This window comes from Emydura macquarii, unplaced genomic scaffold (assembly GCF_026122565.2).
Source record: "Emydura macquarii macquarii isolate MOO-44397 ecotype Brisbane River unplaced genomic scaffold, CSIRO-AGI_Emac_v2 contig_705, whole genome shotgun sequence".
Lineage (NCBI taxonomy): Eukaryota > Metazoa > Chordata > Testudines > Chelidae > Emydura > Emydura macquarii.
In genome coordinates, this window is record NW_027130842.1 from 2,018,026 (window position 1) to 2,044,475 (window position 26,450).

Below are 26,450 nucleotides of genomic sequence, written 5' to 3' on the forward strand. Positions count from 1 at the left end.
AGATGTATGGATTAGGTGGCAGCCCTTCACATAAATCAATGCAAAGGACCTTGCAAAACCTCGGGTCAATTCTGGTGAGGCAGAGAATGTTATGACTAAAGATCTGAATGACCTCTGATCAGCGAATATAAAAAATGTCTGACAAGATTGGGGGACGGTAGTAATGGTCAACACACTGTAACTGACCTACAATAGGATAAAAAGAGACCCACACAAGATATACATTACTTAGGTTCCATAAAAAATGATCTGCTTTTGGGAGAAATCATGAGATGGACTCCTCTTCTGTTTCATTACACTAGGATTTTGTCCACCCTCTTATTTTGTCTTCACTTTTATAAGACTATACAGAATTCATACACACAAAGCAGAATTACAATTGTATTGGTAGCTACTTTCACTTGCCTTAGTATAGTCACATACAAACAAGTTAACCAAAAACACCTCTAAGAGTCAAAGCAAGCAGGGATGAACAAACAAACAGTGGGAGGGGGGCAATGAGGGAAGAGGGACAGATTGCTATGGGAGTCCTACTGGTCAGAAGCCACGACAGGGAAGGGAGAGCTAGTCCAGGGAAGGAAAGGACAGGTATACCCACAAGCACTTGTTGGGAGAAGCAGCAGTAATGGAGTGCCCAGCAGCAGCAGGAGCCAGTAACCAAGCCAGGAGAGACCTCAGTTAGGATGGTAGAAGTAGCAGGGGTCCCTCACTCTCCTCCTCCCTTTCTGGAAGCAGGCCAGCAGGCCCCCTAGGCAGCGACTGTCAGGGAGGCTACCAGCAAACAGGGCAGCAGGGAGGGGGTCTTGGCTGGGGTAGGGGACAGGACCTAGCAAATGCTGCTGCTACAGCAGCAAGGCCTGTTCTCTGGGCCTTACAGCTCCACTCCTACAAAAGGGGATGAGAGAGCAGGTATGTCAGCTCTGGAATGCCAAAGGCCCTTTTCCCTGCAGGTAGCGGGAAGGTTACTGCAGGGCAATTACAGGTACCTAAGCCTAATCAAAGGCTACTCCAGGCCTATTAATACCGCCCCCAACCCCTGCCCAGAAATTGGGAGAGAGAGAGAAACACACACTGTCAGAAGGCTTGTGGCAGCAGGAGGAGAGACATCCCCAAAAATAGAAGATAGTGCTTCTCCACAGGAGGGGAGCAGTAGACGAGAAAAAAAAATCCCAGACACCAGTGTGGGGGGAAAGACTGAGACTGCTCTGGCCCCAGGGCGACAGCTCCAGTGAAGGAGCCGGAGAAAGATACTCCCTGGGGTCTGGGCGAAATAGACTTACTGACTCACCCCCTCCCGGTGGGACGGAGGGGCATTCCACAGGCCAAACCAAGGCCGAACACTCGTCCAAAGTGGGGCAGATTTACCCAGGCCCGTTCCGCCAGAGGAGACGGCTGTTATCTGGCAAAACTGAGGGGGTGGTTTGCCACAGAAGATCATGATGGGCCTTCTGGCCTTAAAGTCTATGAGATACTGTACTGAGCATGGTAAATTCATACAGATTTTTAACAAGCAATATAAGTGTTTGTGACTGTAGTGGGTATGAGGCTTTGCACATCTGGAGCAGAAAAGAGGAATGATGGTTGCTGGAACATCTACACTGCCTGGAATCAAGAGTAATAGTTTTTGGTACCCTTACAATTTGCGGAAAGGTGGAAGGGGAATGTCTGATACATACTTCAGCTACTGCCATTACACCTTGCCATTCTGAACATTAAATCTGCTTCCGGTAGTATAATGCAACACTGTATACTGAGTGAGATATCAAAGGAGTTTCTTTTCATGTCTGCTCCAGTTGTCTAATGCAGCAAGTTTGTAAAATACATACAATCTTGTAACAGCCACAGGAGTGTCTGTTCGGGGCTTTTTCTTCCCCCCTTTTAAGGTACTTTTAAATTACCACAAGATGTCAGTGTGTCAGAACATTACTATGTAACTATTACTAGTAACATCAAATTTTGTGATGCATGATGATAATGATTAGAAGCCAAAATACTGACAATAAATTTGGATCCATTCTAACATCCTACAGAACATAGCAAAAATCAGCTAAAATGCAGCTTCAAGTCAGCAGATACATTAAAAAAAAAAAAAAAAAATCTTTGGCCAAATTCAGCAATAATGTAAGCTGTGCATATCTTGTGTAAATGAAGCTTGCAATATTTTTGTATTCAATGGGTGTGCAAAATGAATGCAACTTACATGGCGAGAGGGTAGAAATAGGGGAAGCAACTTATGGGAAGGCATAAGATAAAACAAGTATCCTCTTTAACTTATGCCCCCATCATCTTCAACACTTTCAGGGCCAAAGTGAGCCCTAGATTAAGATGGTACTAATTCCAATGAGCCAGATTCATACCTAGTGTTAATGTAACTATCGAAATTGCTACATTTCCTTGACTTTAATAAATTTAGTTTTAGACCTGGTTATGATTGTGGAGAGAGGTAGCACTTGTAAGCTGTGGGAAATAACCAAAAAGTTTGGTGGAGCCAATATCTGCTTCTCTGATGTAGTCTGCAACCTGGATGTCCTTTTGGACTCTCTCCTGCTTTCAGTTGCCCAGATAGCAGTGATTAAGAATGGTAGTGAGATTTTTTTTTTTTTTTTTGGATGGAGAGGGTGAGGGAGTTGTTTCTGTTTTTGAAAATTGCTCATGATCAGAAGGTGGCAGTCCATTCTTTGAGACGTGGACAGCAGCTATCTGTGCTTGTACTGCTTTGAGATGGGACTACTGCAACACAATCTACAAAGAGCTATGCCTGAAAAATGAATCAAACTTCAGCGGTGCAGAGTGTGGATGCCAGCTTGTTAAGTCATGCTTCTCACAGAGAGCATATTATTTGTATGCTCCAGTCAGCACTGGCTTCCAACATTTTTCTGTGTGATGTATAAAATGATGTGCCCATAATGGCTTGGGTCCTGGCAATTTCAGACTTCATCTCTTTTTCTTCTCTATGATACTGTAGTAAGTATGATTAACTGATGCATGTGAATTTGGTTTAAACAGGAGGGAGGCTAACAGCAGTACTTTTTCAATTTAATGTTCTTACCTCTGCAATTTATCTGCCATCGCTCTTTGCATTGTATCTATCGTTGTATCTAAGGCCTGGTCTTCACTAGGAAATTAGGTTAGTATAACTACATCACTTAGGGGTATGAAAAATCCACCCCACTGAATGACTCAGTTAAACCAACCTAACTACTGGTGTAGACAGCGCTGGAATATTGGGAGAATTCTTCCATCAACCAAGCATTGTCTACACTGGTGGTTAGGTTGGCTTAACTACATCTCTCAGATATGAGGATTTTTTTTTCACACCCCTGAGAGAGGTAGCTATGCCAATATGACTTTTCAGTGTAAACCAGCCCTTTGTATCCCTCCAACCATGGTTTGACAGAGTCCAGATCTATTAACCTCCAGGGGTAGCTGCAAGGCATATCTTTTTTCCCTGAGGGATTTATGTGTAGAGTTGAGATCTTTTGGTGAATCTTGATCTGCTTAGCATATGATTTATTTTTATAAATGAAGTCATCTAGAGTACCAGAAAGGAGCCTTTAATAAACAAATACTAGGGATGAATGATCCCCCCGACTGCAACCTGAGTTGGACACATTTAATCCAGAAATAAATCTCATCCCCATAGAATATCAAGTTGGTGTAAGCTACCCTTGCTTTGGACCTAGCTGAATCCTAAGGTCTTGGTTCCCATTTATACTAAGGCCTTTAGACACTGTTCCAGCATATCAGTGTCAAGGAACCTTAGTGTAAATGAGAATTGTGCTCTAAATTGGTAAATGACACTTATTCCTGACATACAGCTTGCATCTCCATTTATGTAGTTACTGAACTTGAACCAGGCTTTCTTGTGTTAGAGCAACAATAACAGTTTTAGGCTACTACAGAAGTTATTTGTTTTTGTTATGGATTCTAAATGGATTTTGCATCTAAATTTCATTGTATTGGGATTTACTCTTCAGTTAAAAAAATCAAAAAAAAAATCAAGGAGAAATACCCCATTACCAGAATGATGCTGAAGAGCAGCCAAGCATTTGGCATTGCTTGGTGGTCGTCTCAGTAACTGTTCACCTGCTTTACCACCTGCTTTAAAATCTTCACTGCCTATTTATTACATGCCTTCCCTGCTGGTAATAGTGTCATGATTATTGTGTGATGCCAACCCCTGGAAACCAGCAGGGAAGGCAGGGTTGTTATATGCACATACAGCCATTAGATCATAACAACGAAGCATCTGTTGGGCCTGTTATCAGTTGATTAATTTGGTAAGCACGTGATGGGCTCCTATTTTGTGTGGTGGACTTTTCAGAAAAGTCCTCCTGGTGCTGTTGTTTACCAGGAAAACTGATTAAAGAGATTTATAGGATAATGATAGAATAGAACTGGGTGATCATTTACTAGTGAGTGAAGGCAGCAGGTTAATCAACTTTCTGAATCCACATCTGAGAGTCACAAGCCTTTAGGGACAATCCTGGGATTTACTGAATGACTCACTCTGTGGACACTTCTCCCCCCAGTTCAGATGGAACAAACAAGGAAACAAATCAAATCATTTTTGCATTATAAGTCTGAGGGATAGCTTGCTACAGAGCCTAGAAACAGCAGAAGCTGACTGTGCAAAGGTTCCCCAAATCCTTCACCCTCTCTGGCTCACAGCTCTCTGTCCAGAGTCTGTATGACTTTTGCCTTGTTGCTGTCAGGACCTACACACAGGGCCTTCATCCTCTGGTTACAGAGATCTCAGCAACCTCCTTCCTGGTGGCCCTACCAAGATGTATGTAGGGGAGTCCATATCCTAGCTCTATCATGATGTGTAGGCCTGATGCTCTAAACCAGTGTTCCTTAATGTTTTCAGGTTGGTGATCCTCTTATTTGAAGTGTAACAAAAATGTTTGTGACACCATTACTTGTTTTGCTTTACAGTAAATGTATCAATATCTATGATACAACTGTACTTTGTGTGTGTGTTGAGAGGCTGACAGAGCTAGCAAACAGGAGAAGTTTTTGCACGAGCGTTCTCCAGGTGAAAGAGGAACTACTGTGTGACCACTGGCATGACTTTGTTTGCCATGTGCCTGCTTCCTCAAAGCTTATGGTGTGGTCTGTTTTGTGGGCTGTGTGCTATCCTTTGATCCTTAACTCCTTTAGGATCCTTCGAGAAAGGGCTGGGGTTAACTCAGGGAGAACAGGGGTTTAAAAAACCAGATCTTTAAGTGAACAAAGGAGTTTTGCAAGAGCGTTCAGAGAAAGCGTGAGCACCAGATACACCTAGCATATTTTAAACTTAGGCCAATAACACCTTCCCCAAAAAACAAAACACCCAAGCAAACAAAAAACCCTACAAGAGTAAAAATAATGCCACAGAAATCCAACAGCACAGTGGGCGCTATCCAGTTTATTGCACTGAACACAGAATGTATGATTACCTGCCTTGTGGACAGGTGGCGTATATGTGCATTCAGTGTAAGCAAGTCATGGCACCAGAGACAGAGTATGGACTCTTGAGGCCAGAGTGGCTGAACTGGAAGGGCTAAGGGAGACAGAGAAGTATGTAGACAAGAATTTCAAGGACACAGTAGAGCAGTCCCACCTCCAGTCTGAAATCCTCTGTGCTATTGAGGAGGATGAAAGTGTTGGGGACTGGGAACATCAAGCTGGAGCAGAGGGAAACAATCCCATAGTTGGGACCCTCCTTCCAGATGATGTCATAGTATCATCCTCTCGCACTGAGAATACCCCTTTGGGGAAGGGGACCCCAGTTATTAGAAAGAGACGGTTACTATTAACGGGGACTTGATTATTAGAAATCAAGATAGTTTGGGATTGTGATGACCAGGAGAACTGCACGGTGAATTACCTGCTGGGCACAAAGGTTGCAGACCTCTCAAGACATCTAGATAGACTCATGTGCAGTGCTGGGGAGGGGCTGGCAGCTGTGGGATATGTAGTTACAAGTGACATAAGGAAAGGCAGGAGACAGGTCCTGGAGGTCAAATTTAGTCTGCTAGGTAAGAGATTAAAGTCCAGGACCTCCAAAGCGTAGGCAACACGTGAGTGGGAGGGGTCACATGCCCCCCAGATTTCTGCCAGGGAGGGTTCACACCAGAATGTGACCAGCAGCAGCCTTTCGGCATTGTGTGGTTGGGGAGGGAAGGGATGGGAGCTGCTTCCAGCCACATGTAGAAGGGATGACCAGGCCAATGTCTTTGCAGTGCTCATCCCTTCTCCCCCCCACCCCCCGCCTTCTTTCCTCCTGCGGCTGGAACAGCTCCAGTCCCTTTCTGTCCGCACAGTGCCAAAAGGCAGCTGATGCCTGCAGGCTGCTGCTGGCCACCGACATAACCCAGCCACCTCTTGTCCCCTGACTGCAACACAGGCAGGAAAGGGTTAAGCCCTAAGGAGGCGTTGTGCACTAGGCCAGGAACCTGACCGCAGTGGCTTCAGCGGCCAGGGAGCCCTGCCAGAGGTGGTTCAGCAGGGAATGGCGCCTAGGGGACAGAGCAGCCCCAGGCTCCCTGGGGCCAAGGCCCGGAGGAGGGAATGTGGGAGGGGAGAGACAAAGAGGATGCTAAGGCCCTGCCTGGGGAGCTGCTGTGGAGCCTGTGAGTTTGGGACAGGAACGGGCTGGAAATCTCTTCCCTCCCCCCCATCACCTATCTGAGGGACAGAGACTTCAGAGAGGCTCCCCCATGCCAGTGCTGCGCACATGTAGCACCCTGTGCGGGCGGGTCTTGGACTTTCCTGGTGTGCCGGCCTTGCTAGCGGCAGCTGGGAAGGAAGGAGCCCACTGGCCAGGCTGCAGATGTGCTAAATGCTCCTACAAGGGGCTAGTTCTCTGCATAGCTCTGGGAGTGGAACGCATGGAAAAGCAGCAGGGCTGGAGGGATGAAGGGACAAAGTGGGAAGGGGACAGCAAGAAGGGAACCTGGGGGGAGGCAGCAAGGAGGAGAGCCAGCAAAGGGCTGATGGGTGGGCAGCAGAGGTGAGACGTGAGATGGTCACATGCCCCCAACCTTTAAATTGTGCCTCCCTCCAACTATATACAGTTATAAGTCGCCTGTGCTCCAAGGTATCATCTCCGAAATGCTTCCAGTTTCCTGCTCAGAGTCAGTTAGACAGGCAGAACTGCAGGGTCTCAATGCGTGAATGAGACAGTGGTTTTGGGGGAAGGATTTTAGATGTATTAGGAACAGAGGAATCTTTTGGGAAAGGAGGAGCCTATGCAGGAAGGATGGGCTGCAACTAAACCCAAAGAGAACCAGTTTGCTGGCATGTAAAATTTAAAAAGTCATGGAGTTTTTAAACTAAGGGCTGGGAAAAGGCCAGCAGGTGCAGAGGACCACACAGGTTAGACAGACTCATTCCTTAGGGGAGGATTTATTAAATGTGATACTTTATCCGAGTCAAGAGAAGATGATAGAAGTTTATAAAGTACAGGTAGGAACTGAAAAGAAACAGTCAAACAAAGAATCCCATTCAGTTACCTCACATGAAGGCAGAAACTAAATACTGACAAATTGTATAAGTGCTTGTATACAAATGCTAGAAGTCTAAATGCTGAGATGGTGAACTTCAGTGCCTGGCATTAAATGAGGATATTGATATAATAAGCATCACAGACTTGGTGGAATGATGATAATCAGTGGAACATGGTAATACCAAGATACAAAATATAGGTATGACAAAATAGGCCACACTGGTCGTGACAGAAAAGCAGAGTCAAATATAATAGAAGTCTTAAATGAATCAAACTGTACCATATAATCTCTATGGATAGAAATTCCATGTTTGAATAATAAGAATATATCAGTAGGAATATACTACCAAACACATGACCAGGATGGTGATGGTAACTGTGAAATATTTAAAGATTTAAGAGGCTACAAAAATAGAAACCCCAATAATAATGGGAGATTTCAACTATTCCCATATTAACTGAATACATGTCACCTCAGAAGGGGATGCAAAGATAAAATTTGTAGACACCATTATTGACTGCTTCTTGGAGTAGCTGGTCCTGGAACCACAACCAGAGAGGCAATTTTTGATTAAATCCTACATGGAGCACAGAATCTGGTCCAAAAGGTGAATGTAGCTGAACCACTCAGTAATATCGATCATAAAGTAATTAAATTGTATTTAATTTAAGGGAGAGGAAATACTAAAGAAACCCACCACAATAGCATTTAACTTCAAAAAGGGGAAAGGTAATTAAACAGAAATTAAAAAGAACAGGCAAGAGTGAAATGCCTGCAGGCTGCATGGAAACTAATTAAAAACACCATAATAGAGGCACAAACTAAATATAGACCCCAAATTAAAAAAAAAAAAAGAGGTTAGAGGAAAAAAGGCGTCCTTTAAAAATTGGAAGTCCAACCCTACAAAAGAAAATAGAAAGAAACATAAACACTGGCAAGTCAAGTGTAAAAGTATAATTATGCAGGGCAAAAAAGAATTTGAAGAGCAACTAGCAAAAGACACAAAAAGAAACAGCAACTTTTTAAAGTATATGAGAAGCAGGAAGCTTGCCAGCAATCAGTGGGGCCACTGGATGATCAAGGTGCTAAATGATCTCTCAAAGAAGACAAGGCATAACAGAACCTTAATTAATTATTTGCATTGGTGTTTGCTACAGAGGATGTGAGGGAGATTCACACATGGGAGCCACTCTTTTTAGATGACAAATCTGAGGAATTGTCCGTGACTGAGATACCAGTAGAGGAGATTTTGGAACAAATTGAACAGGACCAGATGGTATTCACCCAAGAGTTCTGATGGAATTCAAATATGAAATTGCATAACTACTAACTGTAGTATGTACCCTATTGCTTAAATCAGCTTCTGTACCAGATAACTGCAGGATAGCTAACATAATGCCAACTTTTTTTTAAAAAAAGGCTTCAGAAGCAATCCTGGTAATTACAGGCCAGTAAGCCAAACTTCAGTACCCAGCCAATAGGTTGAAACTATAGTAAAGAACAGAATGATCAGACACATAGATTAACACAATTTGTTGGGGTGAAGAGTCAACATGGCTTTTGTAAAAGGGAAATCATGCCTTAACAATCTATTCAAATTCTTTGAGGGTGTCAAAAAGCCTATAGACAATGGTGATCCAGTTGATACAGTGTACATGGACGTTGAGAAAGCTTTTGACAAGGTCCTACACCAAGGCTCTTAAGCAAAGTAACAAGCCATGGGACAAGAGGGAAGGTCTTCTCAATGATCAGTAACTGGTTAAAAGGTAGGAACAAATGGTCAGTTTTCACAGTGGAGAAAGGTAAATAGTGGGCTCCCCAAGGATCTGTACTGGTACCAGTGCTGTACAACATATTCATAAAGCATCTGAAAAAAGGGGGTTAACAGTGAGGTGGCAAAGTATGCAGATGATACAAAATGTCTCAGGATAGTTAAGTCTACAACTAACTGTGAAGAGCTACAATGGGATCTCACAAAATTGGGTGACTGGGCAAGATAATGGCAGATGAAATTCAATGCTGATGATTGCAAATTCATGCACATTGGAAAACATCCAACTATACATACAAAGTCATGGGGTCTAAATTAGCTGTTTTCACTCAAGAAAGAGATCTTGCGGTCATCAGTGTAGTTCTTTGATAACATCCACCCAATGTGTTGCAGCAGTCAAAAAATCTAACAGAATGTAAGGAACCATTAGGAAAAGGTAGATAAAACAGAAAAATATCGTAATGCCACTGCATAAATCCATGGTATGTCCACACCTTGATTACTGCATGCAAGTCTGGTAATCTCATCTCAAAACAGATAGATTAGAAAGGGAAAAGGTCTGACAGAGAAGGACAATGATTTTGGAAATGGAAAAACTTCCACATGAGGAGAGATTAAAAAAGTCTGGGACTGATCAGTTTGGAAAAGAGACCACTGAGTGGAGATATGATAGACTATAAAATCATGAGTGCTGTGGAGAAAGTGAATAAGGAAATGTTATTTACCTCTTTACAAAAACGAGGGGTCATCCAATGAAATTAATAAGCAGCATGTTTAAAACAAACCTAAGGAAGTACTTATCCACACAACACACAGTCAACCTGTGGAACTCATTTCCAGTGGATATTTTTGAAGGCCAGAAGTATAACTTGGTTAAAAAAAAAAATTAGATAATTCACAGAGGATAAATCCATCAATGGCTCCTAGCCATGATGATCAGGGATGCAACCCCAGGCTCTGGGTGTCCCTAAACCTCTGACATAATTTTTTTGGGCCCAGTACAGACATGTAATATGGGCCTCCTCCCACAACATACCACAGTCCTTCATCCCATATATACAATATCATGAGCCATGAAAAAAGTTTGAATTCTGAAATAACTGTTACATATTCTACATTTCTGAAAAATGCCCCCCCTTTGCTATTTTTGTTTAACATAACACCCAGCCTGAGAGTCCTACAAGTTTGCTGACTATTTTGTAACTTTTTGGTCATTATAAAGGTATTATTTCCTTTCAATGTCTTGATTTTTTAAAATTCTAATGGACCAATGTGACTGCAAACATTTTATAATTAGGCCAATTAACTTTAAAGCTTTATTTTTCTGGCCTTTTGCATTGCAAAATCATGAATTAGCCCCCCAAAGTAAATTTTTCTTGCAAGTTCACTTTCAACAGACAAGATAGCTAGGTGGCTTAACCGTTTTTTTCAGGCCACAAGCCTGGATCTTTGAAAAGACAAGAATCAGCTAGAGTAGCACTACTCTTTCCTGCTTCTTGTAAACCTTCTGAATGTGGTGTTACTACCTGACTACCTTCAAGCATTAGATTGGAGTCACATGATGCATGTTCTGGCAGCTTTTCTTTATCATCAATTGCCAGTGCCACAGACACAGTGTCTATATTGAAATAATTTTCATCTTGATTTTATTAATCTGCTTCCTTAGTTAATATATTGCCTGACTGCAGAAAGGCTTTGTCTGATTTGAAAAACTGGACGATAGCTTGGTGCCCTTTAGCTTCTTTTAGTTCCCTTTATTTTACCTCCTTACGTTTCTGGCTGCCTGATTTGTATTTATAGCCACCACCAGACATGGCAATATGGGATGTGTGTGTGACTGTGAGTGAATTAGACACTTACTCACATATATTTTGGGCCTGCAAATCCTACCAGAAGAAGCAGCAGCCCTGGCTCCCACTGTCTTATGGTGCTTTGCTTTGCCCATCCCACCAGCTGTTCCTCCCTCCTGCCTATGCACCAGGAACTCTGGGACTGGTAGTTCTTGATCTTGATATGATAGCCCATGTCACAGAGAGGAGCCCAAATCTCTCAGTCTCAAACTACATGTCCTACCTCACTGTCACTGGCATTCACTATGTTAGAGGTCTATTCGCTACTACCTTTTTGATGAAAATTGAAACAAAGTTACTTAGTGCTTCTGCCATTTCCACATTTTCTGTTATTGTTTTTCCTTCCTCATTGAGTAATGGGTCTATCCTATCCTTGGTCTTCCTCTTGCTTCTAATGTATTTATAGAATCTTTTCTTGTTACGCTTTATGTCTCTAGCTAGTTTAATCTCATTTTGTGCCTTGCCCTTTCTAATTTTATCCCTCCATACTTGTGTTGTTTGTTTATATTCGTCCTTTGTAATTTGATCTAGTTTCCACTTTTTGTAGGACTCTTTTTTTTGTTTCAGATCATTGCAGATCTCCTGGTTAAGCCAGGATAGTCTCTTGCCATACTTCCTATCTTTCCTATGCAGTCGGATAGTTTGCTCTTGTGCTCTTAATAATGTCTCTTTGAAAAACTGACTGCTCTCTTGAACTGTTTTTCCCCTTAGACTTGCTTCCCATGGGATCTTACCTACCAACCAGAGTTTGCTAAATGTTATCGTGGCCTCTGAGACAACACTGAAATGCTACAAGAAAATAATTTTTTTCTTTCTTACCTCGCTAATAACAAGCAGTGCCAGAAATCTCATGAAATAACATGTTCTGACAGCCCTTTTCATCTTAGTTATGGAACCAAAAAGATTTAGATCATCTGCTTCCCCTAACCTGGAGTTTCCCTTTTGACCCATCAAACACCCTTGGTTTAAGCAGGAGTCAGTGCGTTGTCTTACAGGCCAAGTAATAAAGATATTGAGTAATTCAACTGTGCAAAGACTTGCTGTAGTTGCAACAATGGGACTCATGTCCTGGTGTAAAATGAGCCCATCCTCACTCATACTAAAGTGCAGTCTGTCAAAACACAGCCTGGAGCCAAAGCAGCATGTTTTGGAAGAAAAATATGAATAATTTCATAAAGTGCTAGGTGAGAGGCACTGATAAATTTATACTGTGTGTGTGGGCAGAATAACTATCTCAAACTCCATTATTTCAAAAGCTATGGAATAAACTGAAAATGGATGACGATAAACCATCCAGAGCAATCTCAGATTGTTTTCATAGTAACTAAAAGACTTCAAATGGAAAAAGCATAAACACTTAAAATCCCAAGAAAACCTTAGCAAAATACATGTCTTAAACAAAAAGCTTAGTGGTGTGGTGTGTTTATAAGACTTGTGAAGCAGGAGGCAGTGTGGTTTAGGAGACTAGGCATGGGATTGAGAAACAGGAGTTCCTGTTCTTTTAACCCAGGCTCTGCCACTAATTCACCATGGGTCTGATCCAATTCCTGCTGAAACCAGTGGAAAATTTCCTATAGAATTCAATGACAGCCTGATCTGACCCTTATGTGGCTTGGGCTTTAGGAAAGTTACACGCAGCTAAACTTTCAAAAGTGGCTGGTGACTTTGGAGTACCATCTTTTTGTCCTATTTCTTTTTCCAGAGGCACTGAGATCCTGGGTAATCAGCATGGCTGAGAAATATACTGTAAGTGCCTCTAGTCCCAAAAATTTAGGCACCCGAAATCGGTGGTAATTTCTGAAAATATTGGTCTTAACCTCACTGAGACAGATTCGGCCCTGTTCAGATTTACCACTGTCATTGCTTATACCAGGAATAAATTTGGCCTCTGTTCCCCTAGCTGTAAAATGGGGGAAATTACACTTGCCAACTTACTTCATTGGGATTTGATTAGCATTAATGCTTGTATAGTGCTCTGAAAATGTTATATTATGGTCGATTTCAGATGATCTGAGCTATTTGGATAATAAATATATGAAGATAATCCAGTGTCTGACTGAGAGTCAGTAGAAATAATGGCAAGCTATTGGAAAGGAAAGTTCAGATAATGGGTGTCATGCTGTCTAGAATGGCTCATGACCATGAGTGCCAACCTCAGGGCAGGCTGTCAAGAAGCAGGGTAGAGACCCCAAACTGGTTGTGTGATCTATTTTTAGATTTCATCAGCCCAGTAACAAGTGTGAATTCCTAAAGCACTATAACGGTTTGACCATGGAGTCTTGGACATTAGGCATTCCAGTCTATCTTGCCAGACAGGCAAGCTAGACTTAGAGATAGGTGGCTGCTATACACTAAAGATCACAACATAGTCAGGTTGCTCCCAGTTCCAAGAGACCAGTCACTTACCCCAGCTCAATTCGTAACTTAGATTTCTTACCAAAGACAATGCTTGTAGCCAATCCTATAGTAAACTATCTAAGGATTTATTAACTAAGAAAGTAAATGAGTTCTTACAAGATTAAAACAGGCAAACATCTACACAGCCTATGAGTTACAGTCTATGGTTTTAAAAGGTGACAGAGTTGTGCTAGTTTGTCAGCTCTGAGTGTCGTTTAAGGCTAATCCAGGTTGACCCTGGGAATCTCTGCTTCTGTTTCATAGCTCTGGCCCTGTAAGAGTCCAAACAGCAAACAATGATAAATTTTCTTGTCAGCTATTTTTATTTCCTTCTTCCAGAATTCAAGCTGATGGGACTTGCCCTTTTGCATGTAGCCTGTTCGTTGGTGCAAGGGAGCAATTAACAAAGTCTTTGTGGTGTCCATGTCCCACAGTGGTATTGATGGGCAGGAGATGATCCCTCCTGACTGGGTTCACAGTTTCAGAGCAAACATTTTTTACAGTTACAAATCAAAAATGTAAGTAATACCTTATAACATGTAATAAAGATATAAGTGAGATTAATGCATGCAGCAACTTACAAATATTTTATAATGTCTAAACACATTGTTATAAATCCAATATTCATCTTAACCATACTGACTCACAGGTCAAACAGACTGGTTTCCAGCAATGAATTTGTCAGTGTTTGGCTGAGGCCTAAAGCCTTGGCAAGAGCTGGCACCTGATGTGCCAGCGTCACAATGGGCATTTGGACAATTGAATCTTTGCTATTTTATTGCCAGCTGTTTGGAAAGACCTATTTAAGTAACTCATTCTTTGTTTATGCCACACATGAATAATGTGATCACGGCAAAGTTATGGCAATAAAACATGTACTGTACAGCCCATAAAAATCTTCTCCACTCCAATACAGTTTGATATGCTTTGTTTGAACTGACTGAATCTTTAAAAATGTCTTTTGACACAGGGTTCCATACTGCCAGGAAGGAAACATTAGTGAAGGAAATATTGTCCAAACAAGAGGTAGAGAGAACAAAGACTGTTTAATATCTGAGAATCAGCATTTCATAATGGGCTATAAAGGTTTTCACGTATAGCTCAGGATTCAGATTCAGCCAAGGGCATAGTGGCAAACCTCTAATGACTTGGTCAGCGTGAAATTAGTAGGGTTGTCACAGCTCAATAACTAGTGCCTGGGAGTGAAATCCTGTCCCCTGTGAACTCAATATGAGTTTTGCCATTGACCAGAAGTGGGGCCAGGATTTCACCCCAGATGTCCACCTCACAAAAACAATAATCAGAAATGGTGCTCTGGAAGGCATTTGTAATGCCCTGGAAATAGCCTTCTGATATTCCCAAGCATCACTGTAGAACAGCTGCACTAGGGAGACTGTCTCAGGATCCATGTAGGGTTATGCTAAGCCCAGAACATGTTGAAACAAGACTCTTAGGAATTTAGTCAGTACAGTGTGGCTGTTCATGCATTGCAGATATGACAAAATATACAGCTCAATGACGAGTTTGTGATTCAAACAAAGTCTTAGTAATCTGGGATATAACAGCGTTATTGGCATAAAATGTCCAGGAATTACTTCTCATGGGCACTGAACTAACTCATCACTCTGTACAGGAGGTTGTCTCTCTGCGGTCGGGATTGAGACATTTTTCAGGGCCTATTGCTTTGTGTGTGTGTGTGGGATGGACTGCCTGAGTGCAAATTTAAAGCATGGCTGCATTGTTTTGAGCTCGGGAAGTCATTTGTTCTACACATGAAGAAGGAGAGAAGGGGAGGCAAAGCAAAAGAGAGGAAGGGAGGGATAAGAGTAAGGGGAAAACGCTAGAACTTCCTCCCACCATCTTGAAAGCAGCTGCCAGGCAAAAAGGGAGCTTCAGAGCTGTGAATACAGCTTCTTCCTTGGAGATACCCAATCAAAATAGCTTCTCCTAACCCTCCTGGGCACACAGCGTAGGCTCAGTTAATCATGGAAAGAACTGATACTGTATACAAACCACATCACAGTAGCAACTAATCCAGTTTAAAACTCAAAATGAACCAAGAAAAAATTGCCTCAACATTTCCACAACCAGTTAGTAGAAACAATTCCACACTGAACTTGACAATGTTGGTAGTACCAGCAAATTCTATGCAAAACACTGCATTTTTACTGAAGCCTCATGAACTTGAAAGGAGTTCCATTTTTAGCACTTTTATTTTTTGCTATGCCTATTGTATGCATCTCTGGTATGAAGCAGTCAAAGCCTGGAGCGGAGAAGAAATGCAGGAGTAGCTCTAGGACTGCAAAGTTCAGAAATTAGGAGGAACTTAAGAATTGAAAGAGTCTAAATAAAGAAAGACACACACACACAGAGCAGTGGGGGAGGCTTAGACACTCACAGGGAGCAAGAACCCATCTATTCTAGATTATATGAGGGAGGCAGGTCTTATCCCCTGAAGGGGCAACAGCTCCCTAGATCTGGCTACAGACACATGAGGGAGAATGTGCGGCTAATAGGTCCCCACTCCTACTAACCCCCAAGTCTTCCTCACCTGAGTCCCCAACCCCACTCCTCTCCCAATATCCCCTTTCCCTTGCTGCACCCCCTACCCTCTCTCCTCCTGTTGTCCCCAGTCCTGCACCCCCAATACCCCTCCCAGGAAGAATTCACGTCTATTCCTCCCTACCCCCTCCCAAATACTTTGATTACATTCCTCCCAAAATAAAACTGCCACCCATGATTCCCAAATTGGAGCAACCTCCAGCCTCTCAGTGCAAAACTCTTTTTTTCTTATGTGGGGGTTTGTCATTAATTTATGCTTAGTTATGCATCATTAAGTCTGTGATTCATCCAGTCGTTAGTACCTTTCAGTTTAACAGTAGAAGGCAGCAGAAGGAAATCACTTTTGAGGGGCCCTATAATTTGGGAACCCCTTAGTCAAATGACCCCAAATTTGGATCACAAATGCTACCATGTGCCTCCATGAGGGACACCAGATTTCACAGCAACCCAATTCTCTGTTTGGATTTTTGAGCACTTATAAGAGTCGAGCTTTAAAGCGTATAAAGTGGCAGGGCTGGAAACCTTCTAGCCATTTTTGTGTTGGTGCATGTGCAGCATAAAAACCATACATTTTCTTAAATAATGTTCTCAGTTTGGGTCCTGCAAAGGCTTACTGGATGCCATGCACTACCGTGGGTAAAACTCAAGTGGTTGAGACCTTTTTGACCTGCATCATATCAGTAGTTTGAGCTCTAGTTCTGGGCAAAAACCAAAAAAAAACCCCCAAACCACCAGCCTTTCCCCTCCCCTCCCCCCAAAAAACAAAAACCAAACCCCACAAAACGCACCTAGGAACTTTTTTTAAAATGACTGTTTCTTTGGGGGGGGGAGGGGGAGGGGGGAGGCTTATCTCCAGAATGCTGGGCTCAAATGATTCCAAATTTGAGTCACTAAATGTGCCCTGCATCCTGCTGAGGCACACCAAATTTCAAAGAAATACAGCCCAGCGTGTTGATTTTAGAGGACTTAGAAAGGTTGACCTTTTAACCAGATGTCATGACGCAACTTTAATTATAGCGTCGCATCCATGCCACTATAATATATAAACTTGACAAAACCTAACGTCAACTCTGTTTTTTCACTAACTCTCAACCGACTTGGCAACTAAGGAAATTTTCCTCTGGGTTTGGGAGGCTTGTTCTTTCATGCCTTGGGTATTGTTCAAAGTTTTGTGAATAGCTTGCAGGTGACTTGATGCTGGAGCAAGTGCAAGTCTTTCTTGTGATAATAGGAGACTGCCTGCACTTGGTTATACTGGTGTAGTGGAGTGGTGTTTGAGAATCTGTTCCGATATCTATCTGGCCTTCATTGACTTATGTTCCTTCTGTGTCCTGCTGATCAAGGCTCAGTGGAGTGCATATTTCACCATCCGTCACATACATGTTTTTGTCATGTGTTTGTAAAGGGCAAATGTATTTGTGATTTTGGGGGAAATATATATGCCCATCCACAGCTACGATATATGAATGAGGATTTATCTGTTCCACTCATGTAACTTGCTTGCAAGTGCATGATATGTCCTAAGGAAATAGTCTGAGTTTGATAGCATCTCCCAGGTGTGGTACTGGGAGTTCTTTAGCTTGTCAGTCATAGCAGACTTTGGCCTTTGCTGTCTCTCTTCCTCTTTTGTCTGTTGTTTCTTATAGGCACCAAAATATGCATATGTCTTGATATCAGGCATTAAACTGGGCTGATGTGAAGGCCTTCTGTGGAAGTGTTTATGCATTCATGAATGGCTTTCCATATATTTTCCTCTTGCAGCTTTTCTTTAATAGCTTTAGCAATTTTAACTGATTAATTGGCTTTGTCATTTGGCTATGGTATGGTGGTGATGTGATGTGACTGAATTCCCATTCCCAGATAAATTGCCCAAACTCACTGAGAGTAAACTGGGGTCTGCTGTCTGAAAGTGGCCACTGAAATGCTTCATTGCTCTGTCTATGAAGTTTACTTGTTAGTATTTGGCAGTTCATCTAGTTTCCAGAAGTCTGAATAGAAGTCTACAGTAACAAAGTAGGTTTTTGTGTGATTTGTGATGGAAAAAGTCCATTCCTACTTTGCTCCAAGTTCTGAAGAGGATGCTGTGTATTTTCATTGTCTCTTTTTGCTGCTTGGCCTGCATTTCCCCACATGTACCACAACTGCTCATCAGCTCTCGGATGTCCTTTGTCATGTTTGGCTATTATATAGCATCTCTAGCTTTCTGGATACAGGTTTCTATTCCAGAATGGCTCTGATGTATTCTCAAGAGAGTTTCTGTTCTCAATTATCTGGGTATTATGATGTCATTGCTTCAACTGTTGTATTTCACCTCATCTGGATAGTTCCAGTATTCTTAAGAGGCAGGTGGGGTTTCTTCCATGGTGTCTCTCCATCCTGACAGAATGATGGATGTGTGCACTTCATAAATCTTTGTCTTGTATAGTTTGTTTTCAGATTCTTTCCAGCCCCTGCTTTGAATCTAGCACATAACTGGCTCGGCCCATGCTTTCTATCAGGCTGGGGATCTCACATTCTTGTTTAGTTGCCAGCTCTTTGTGCATGGCTGCTCTGGATAAAAAGTCAGCTATGTACACCTCAGTCCCTTTCTTGTAGTATACTTATAAATTTAACACTGCAGTTTCAGTAGTGTGTGCTGAAGGCTTTTTGGGGCTGCTAGCAGTAGCTATGGAAAAATACTCTCTTGAGTAGAAAGTGATAAACCACTTATGCTTTTCTGTCCTTGAACATATTGGATGAACTTTGCAGGTGAGACACTATTGCAAGACTTTCCTTTTCTACTTGGGCATATCTTTGTTCTGTTGTTGATTGTGACTGGCTGTCCCTTTTGTTGTAGGAGTGATGCCCCAAGCGTCCCCTCACTTTCATCACATTATATGGTTGCCTATACATTCACATTGTAGTATTTCAGAATTGAATAGTTGGTCACCAGCTTCTTGATATGTGTGAGGACTGCATCATGTTGAGCTCCATAGTGCATCTTTGTCAGGTAGTTGCCTCAGGGGTTTGCACACATCTGGGAGGCTTGGAAGAAACTCATTCTTACAAATCCTATTAGCTTATGAACTCATTTAATATTGTTTAGATGTGGACACCTGCAGTATTGCCTGTACCCTTTTCAGGGTCAGATGGTATCACTTGGGTGATCAACAAGTGTCTCATGTATAGTATTGCAATTTCTTGGTTTTATTCAAGTATAGATGTGTTTTTTGGCTTTTTCTAGCAGACAGATGAAGTTGTGGTCTTGATCTGCCACAACTTCCGCCATGAGGTCTGTGCATTTATGTACCAGAATGTCATCAGCAAATGCTGTTCTCTGTGAGTATACTTAATACACATTGCTGTGGGCACTGATATTCTTCCATTGCAAGTTTGATTCCAAACAGCGTTCTCAACAATCAGTGTCTACCTGCTGGTGTAAAAAACGTGCTGAAATAGCTGCCTTCTTTGTCCGGTACAACTTGCCAATATTTGTCTTTGGCATCAAGTACTGAGAATATTTTTGCTTTTGCCGAGTCAGGTAAAACTTCCTCAGTTGTAGGCATTTTGTAGTGAGCTCTTTTTAGTGGTTTATGTTTAAATCGCTTGAGTCTATGCACAACTTTCCTGGCTTTTCGATGGCTTTCATGCTGCTTATCCAACTTGGGAGCTCTGACTTTAGCAATGATGCCTTTGTTTACCATTTGTCTCACTGCTCCTATTATTTTTTGTCTTTTAATGCAATGGCTACTCTGCAAGATAGATACTGTATTGGCTCAATTATTTTATCTATTTCCAGGTGTAACATACCTGAATGACATCCTAGTCCTTCAAAAAACATCTTGGTGACCTTTTATAAGCTTTGCTGCAAGGATGCCACAGTGCATCGTCTGCCGTAGATACGTATTTTTGCTTATGCATTTATGTATGAATCATTTCTCCCAGATTTAGGGCTTGTCTACACTTAAAACTTACAGCAGCTCAGCTGTACTGATACAGCTGTAGGAGCACTTGTGTAGACGCGTTATGTTGATGAGAAAGCGCTCTTCCGCCAACATAATAAAACCACCTAAACGAGCGGCGGTAGCACGTCTCCCTCCGACATAGCACTGTCCATACTGGCGCTTATGCTGGCATAACTTTTGTCACTCATTGCTGACAAACAGCACTGAGCGACAAAAGTTTTGCCAGCATAAGTGCTAGTATAGACAAGGCCTAAGTATCACCAAGTTCATGCGTTCCCTTAGCCGAAGGCAGTGTCTTCTGAGGTGTTTTTGTACTACCGCAAATTCCAGCATGTATGCTTTTCCTGAGTATTCTGTTTACTTTGTCCTGTCGTGCCATCATATCATTTTAATTTAGCGTTGCTTGGGTTGTGATTTTTGCTTTCTTCTCTTTCACATTGCTGAGGAAAACTTTTGTAGCCTAACACACTCACTGATGCCCCACTATTTGACATTCAGTTTCCTGTTTGTGTGCTGCAGTCTTGTCTTTACATCTGGTGATAGCCAAAAACAGGGGTTTGGGGGCGGGGAGGGGAATGGTTTGTAAGTCTGACTATTTTCTAATGCATTGATATTAGACATGCAAACATCTCCTCTTATGAGTCAGTGTTTGCTTTCTCGATATGGTGCATTTTGTTTTTGGTGTCTGCAAGCTTTGCCATTATGATTTCTCATCACAATTATTGCATATGATTCCACATGCAGAGCCTCTTCCATTATTCTTTTGTTCTCCACAGTACCACAGGTGTGTCTTTGCATTTTGTTTCTCTTCTGTGCATTTGCTTTAGCACAAATTTTTTGCTTAATTTTTGGTCTTTAATTCCTTGTATTTTCATACTTTTCCTGTGCTACTACATTGGGATGTGAGCTTGTTCACTATTTTTGTGTATATCTGAAGCTGTTGGTACAGTAGTGTGGGCTCTCTGAACACTTTCATTTGAGCTGTATCCATCACTAAGTAGTTAATCTTTTAAGATCTGATTATTGCATGAGTCAGTCATCTTGCACAGTCTGGCAATATACTGATCTATTTCTCCAGATTCTTGATTAGTTGTGGAAAAGATACCCTTTGCACAGGACGCTCCTTGCAGGCTGCAAATGCTTTTGGAGTGCTTCTAGCATTTTCCATAGGTCCTCCCACTCTGCTGTTGGAGCAGATTTTGTCCATTACTGCCTGATACTGTAGTTGCTTTTATTTTGTTTTCCATTTTATCCATCCCAATTACAATTTTGTAGTCTTTCAGTTGTGAGCTAAAGTCTGTCCATTTGCAAAACACATCCCCTTTCATGCCCATCTGCTTGGGGACCCTAATTTGGTATGCTGCCATGATGGTTTTATTTTTCAAAATTCTTCGTTTCAGATATCAGATACCTGCAGGAGCCAACTCACATATGACACTATGTTCAATGTGCAAGCACAAAAGGATAGAGAGCCAAGACAGTGCAACATTTCAGCTTTATTCTTTCTTCCACAGATACTGTCCTCTCTCATCATCAACATACCTATCAAGTATTCCGCATTGTCTGGGACATCCCACATGTGGCTTCAGTTTTTTTACAGTTGGTCTCACATAGCCATTGCTGTTTCCTTGTTTCTTGGATCTCATTGGCTGTCTGTGTCAATCCACTTGGCCAATCAAGTCTTAGAGGGGGCATGGTTTGGAACTGTAACCCCACCTTTTGCCCTCACCACATCCCCAGCCAGGCCTCTCCTGTGGAAGAGAAACTACAAAGGGTGGGAGGGGACAGTGTTCCCCTCTGTCTCACACACATGCAGTTGGGGGGAGAGAGGGGTTCTGAGATGCCCAGAGGCTGCCTACTCACTCTTTATGTGGGCTGGGACTCTCTCTCTCTCTCTCTCTCTCTCACACACACACACACACACACACACACACTTTGAGATCTCTGGGATTTCTAGGGGCAGCGGCTGCCCTCATATATTCAGAGGAGGAGGTCTCTGGGGATGCTAGGGGCTGGGATTGCCCCCTCCACATCCTGAGGGGTCTCTAGGCATGTTAGGGACTAGGACTGCAATCACAGAATACAACAACAGTGAACATTGGTGCAAACAGATTTTTTATTTTATTGTAAATAATGGCTTTCTACATGAAGTATGCTTTTCATGCACAGAACCCTTGTTTAGTTTCATGATAAGAAGTTCCAGTCTCTTTGCATGCTTGTACATATTTTTTAATAATAGTGTGTTCAATGAAAAAAATGGATGTCCCTCATTTCAAGGTGTGTTGTCCCTCATTTCAGGGGCTAGGGGTTGAGAGGTAAGCTCATCAAGCACTTTCTGAAAGTAGAGCTCTCTAACCTAGAATTCCTAGGTGTTACCCTATACATGAACATACTATCATGCTGTAATGCATCCTATGGGGAAGCTATCGTAACACTGTGAAAAGGAACAATTAATTATATCATTGGTTGGATCAGGTCCTGGTTTGGCCTCAGGGAATTGATGGTTGATCTCTTCTTGAGACTCAGACTAGAATAATTCAAACTATACTCATGTTATCAGGGTGATTATAATATCAGCACAAATACCTTGTGTATTCCAATGTAAACTAGTTCCACATCAAATCTTCAATTGATATCTGTATTTTCAGCTTTTCTCCCAGACCTCTAGCTCCAAGAGATGTTAAATTCTAAATTTCAGGTGTTTCATTTCTTGAGGACAAATGCATATGTGTGTGCTATCATAAAATCCTAAATCTAGGAGAAATAGGCTAACAGTGGATGGCAGTAAGCTACTGAACATTTCCTGTGTTTAAAAAAAAACAAAACAAAGTGAACTGGCTTTGTTGCCCTAGCAGGCCTTTTTGGACCATAGACTGACAAATCATGGACTAAGCCCATGCTTAAATCAGCTGGAATAGATGTTCCAAAATACGGTATTTGTTAAGGGATACTGCAGCATAGGGTCGGAAAAAACCTCTAGTGACTCATGGTTTTACTATAGTTACAGTGCTGGTCACAGCACATTGAAAAGGGGAAATAATTTTGAAGAGTATAAGAGTGCTTTGGGTGCTGTCAGATCCAATGTGACAGCATCAAATTAATATCTGGTATTAGAAGGTCACATGATTCTGTTTCAGCTAACTGGAATGCCACAGCATTTAATACATTTAAGTGGATATTGTATAGGAAACGACAGCCAGGGGCCTTATTATTCTCCCACCGTAGGATATGGCACTGGTGAAGTTATTCAACAGTACCCCAATTTTAGGGAAGCCTCCTTATTCAGGATAGCTTAATAGGAACAGATTTCAGGATGTGCTGCCTTGAATCAGGAATGCTATGTGATGGGATAATCTGATCCGAAGGCACTTGCATATTCTGAAAGAAGGCAAGCTGTTAAACTATTTTAAAAGAAAATCCCATATTCTTTTCTGCAGTGAAGATTATCAGGATTGTATTGGTGCCTCTGATCTCATTGATTAAACCCCAGGTTTTGCAAATGTGCAGCTTGGCAGCTCCATTAACAGCCTCAGTATGGGAACGATATTCTGCATGTCCATCTTGCTGAAGATCAGTTCTTTTTTTTATATGTTGATAAGGGGTGAGAACAAGAGGATGAAACCTCTCAAGCAGAAAGATTGGGATGCTGCTTAATGTCATGATATGACACAAACATATGGCTTCCTTTATCAAGCCAGCTGTGGTTTACACAAATCTTGAATGGGCTCTCCATTTTGGCTTGCAAAAAACATTAGGCCTGACCATACCATGTACTGTCCTGAAAGGTCACCTTGAGTCCCCCAGTGAGTTTATTTAAAGGCTTTTGGAGTATCAGCTGTCCAGCAGATAGCTTCTCAGATTGAGAAACATTTGCTTGTTTATCACTTAGGAAAAGAATAGTGTTAATGAAAAAGGTACCTGCCTAAAAATGAAGGCTATGGCCACTCACAAAGTAACTTTGGAAATAAAAATGTGTTGATTTTGGGTAGGAATGGACTGTTTCCTCTCACCATTCACATTTAGTATGGGACACTATATTAAGCTGGGCCCCAATCAAGCAAATCTTTATAAGTAGCCCCACAGAAGTCAATGGGACTATTCTGAGAAGTAAACAGGGTTGGGCCCTTAGCAATTCACAGCAGTTAAATGTGCAACTATCTGCCATTGTGTGAATTAAAGAAATAACCTTCGTAGGCAGGTTATTAACTGGGAGGGGCCAATAATGACCACTTGCTAAATGCCCAAGAACTCATTATAAGGAACTTTAGAGACTAGAGACACTCATCTACTTCATTCAAAAGGCAGCTTTATGAAAGAATAGGGTGGAGGTGAGGGGAGAATTTTTTGGAGGGAGTTGGACAAATCTACACTTTTGCAAAATGTACAGTATGACTTTTATCTCTGTTGATCGGTATGTGGAAATCTCCTCTATTATCATGCAAATTCTACAGTTGTTTGAGAGGTCCAGGCTCTGGAAACTCATCAATATATTGAATTGGCTTAATGGTTGCTAGCTGCAAGCAGAAGTCTTGTACACCAGCTTCCAAATCCCTTGTTATTTATGACCTATGTTGATAGACTATTGTATCCTACAGAATTGCTGTGCAATGTGCATGAAGATCAGACGTTCTGGTGATGGGATGCACGGAAGTATCTTAACAGATCCATCATTTTGGGATTTGGGCTTGGATGAGATCAGAAGACTGCCTGAGGCTCAGGCTTGAACTCCACAGTTATTAAGAGTGCCAAAACATGAAGCGAGAAATGGATTTAATGAAGTGACATCATGCAGAGTGAAAGCCTCACAGCAACTGATTCAAACTTTCCATTGAAGAGTTCAAGTTGGATACGGGTGAATTAAACAAACATCAATCATGTCCCAGTTCAACTTAAATTATTTTTTGGTGGTTTGACTTGTTTTCTGACACTGTCCAAATGTTAACATAAAAAGAAATCAACATTTCTCTCTATGAGTGTGTCTATGGACACTAAAGCAGTAGCTCTGACCTCTTTTTTAGTCTATTTTGTCTTTCTTCATATATGAATGGTGTCTCTTCATTCATCTCTGAGACAAGAACCCACTTTCTTGCCATTCACATCCTTCCTTAACACTTACTATTTGAGCCCAAATACTATCCCATGTTATGAATAATGCTCTCATGCCATCTTACCTGCACTCCTACTTCTTTAGGTCATCTTGAGCCTTTTTTTGGGTGGTTTTTTTTTTCACTATATCATGTGTAAGCTTTTCAGGATCTTGTCTTCCTATGTGTCTAGCGTAGCACTAAACAGGCACAGAAAACTCTGCAAAAACCATTATGATTGCATGGTTAAGTACTCCAAAGTCATGAAATGCCAAAATAGAGGTTGCCCAGCCAATCAATATATCATCCAATATTTTCCACAGTCTTATGTACACATGGAGTTCTATATTAGCTGTGCACCTTATTAAAAGACTGTAGGAAAGAAATTCTACATAATTATATGGTAGTCTTTAGTTAAATAATCATATTTCTAAAATACCAGCATGGTTTATTCATGTAAGGGGATAGAGCTAATGCTGCACAGGCACCCTTAAATTGTAATGCTCTGTTTCTCACACCTTTTGAAACCCAGAACAGGGAGTGTTCTTCTATGTGTACACTGCAACCAGGAGGTATGATTGACAGATAGACAGACCCAGGCTACAGACTTGAGCTTGTATATGTCTACATCTGCTGCAATCACACCTCCCGATTGCCGTATAGACATACCCTTTTCGAAGCTTCATAGAATTTAACCTAGAGTGTATGCAAGGGCCTTTCAGCGAGGCAGTGGAGTTATGCTTATACTGTATATTGTACTCGGGATTGCTGTAAAACAGAAAGGAGGCAGTCTGAATGAAACAGGGCGCCTGTGGAACCTACCTCATTCTCTAGTAACCTTCAATATATTTTTGACTATATAGCTAACTTACCATACACATACATATGTACATAGAGTGTGCACCCATTTTTTCAAAACATTACTATGTTTGTTGAAGAATACTGCTATTCCTTTCATGCTTTCTGTGCAATTCAAAAAATAGTTTGCAAAGCCTCATGACTTGGCCAAAATCAAAATCTACATTCACAGGAACACTCCAAGGCACATCTCCACAGTGGGGCTATTTCGCTGCCAAATCTCATCTCTCAGCCTTTGGCCCTAGAGTTGTGTTTTTGTTTTGTTTAAGTCAAAGAATGATTTTATGATGTGAAATGTATATCCATTCACTCTCCTCTGACTAGAAAATAGATGAACCATTTTCTTTCAAGTTCAAGCCTTCCAAAAAAGCTCTCCTTTTGGTAAAGACCAAGTGCAGAGGACTGCAACTCAAGAGGTGACTGTTTCAGAAAATTATGAATGACTGAATACAAAGGCTTAGAATGGAAATGCCTTAGCTGAAGTGCTAGTG

The 26,450-nt window shown here is 41.7% G+C and overlaps 1 long non-coding RNA gene across 1 annotated transcript in view; it reads left to right on the plus strand.

Moving 5' to 3' along the window:
* LOC137149145 (uncharacterized) overlaps positions 1–24,894 on the plus strand; it is a 57,346-nt gene extending 32,452 nt beyond the window's left edge. The window contains exon 4 of the long non-coding RNA XR_010918676.1: positions 24,613–24,894. This is a non-coding gene — a long non-coding RNA (uncharacterized lncRNA). The remainder of the gene's footprint in view (positions 1–24,612) is intronic.
* The last annotated feature ends 1,556 nt before the right edge of the window (positions 24,895–26,450 follow it).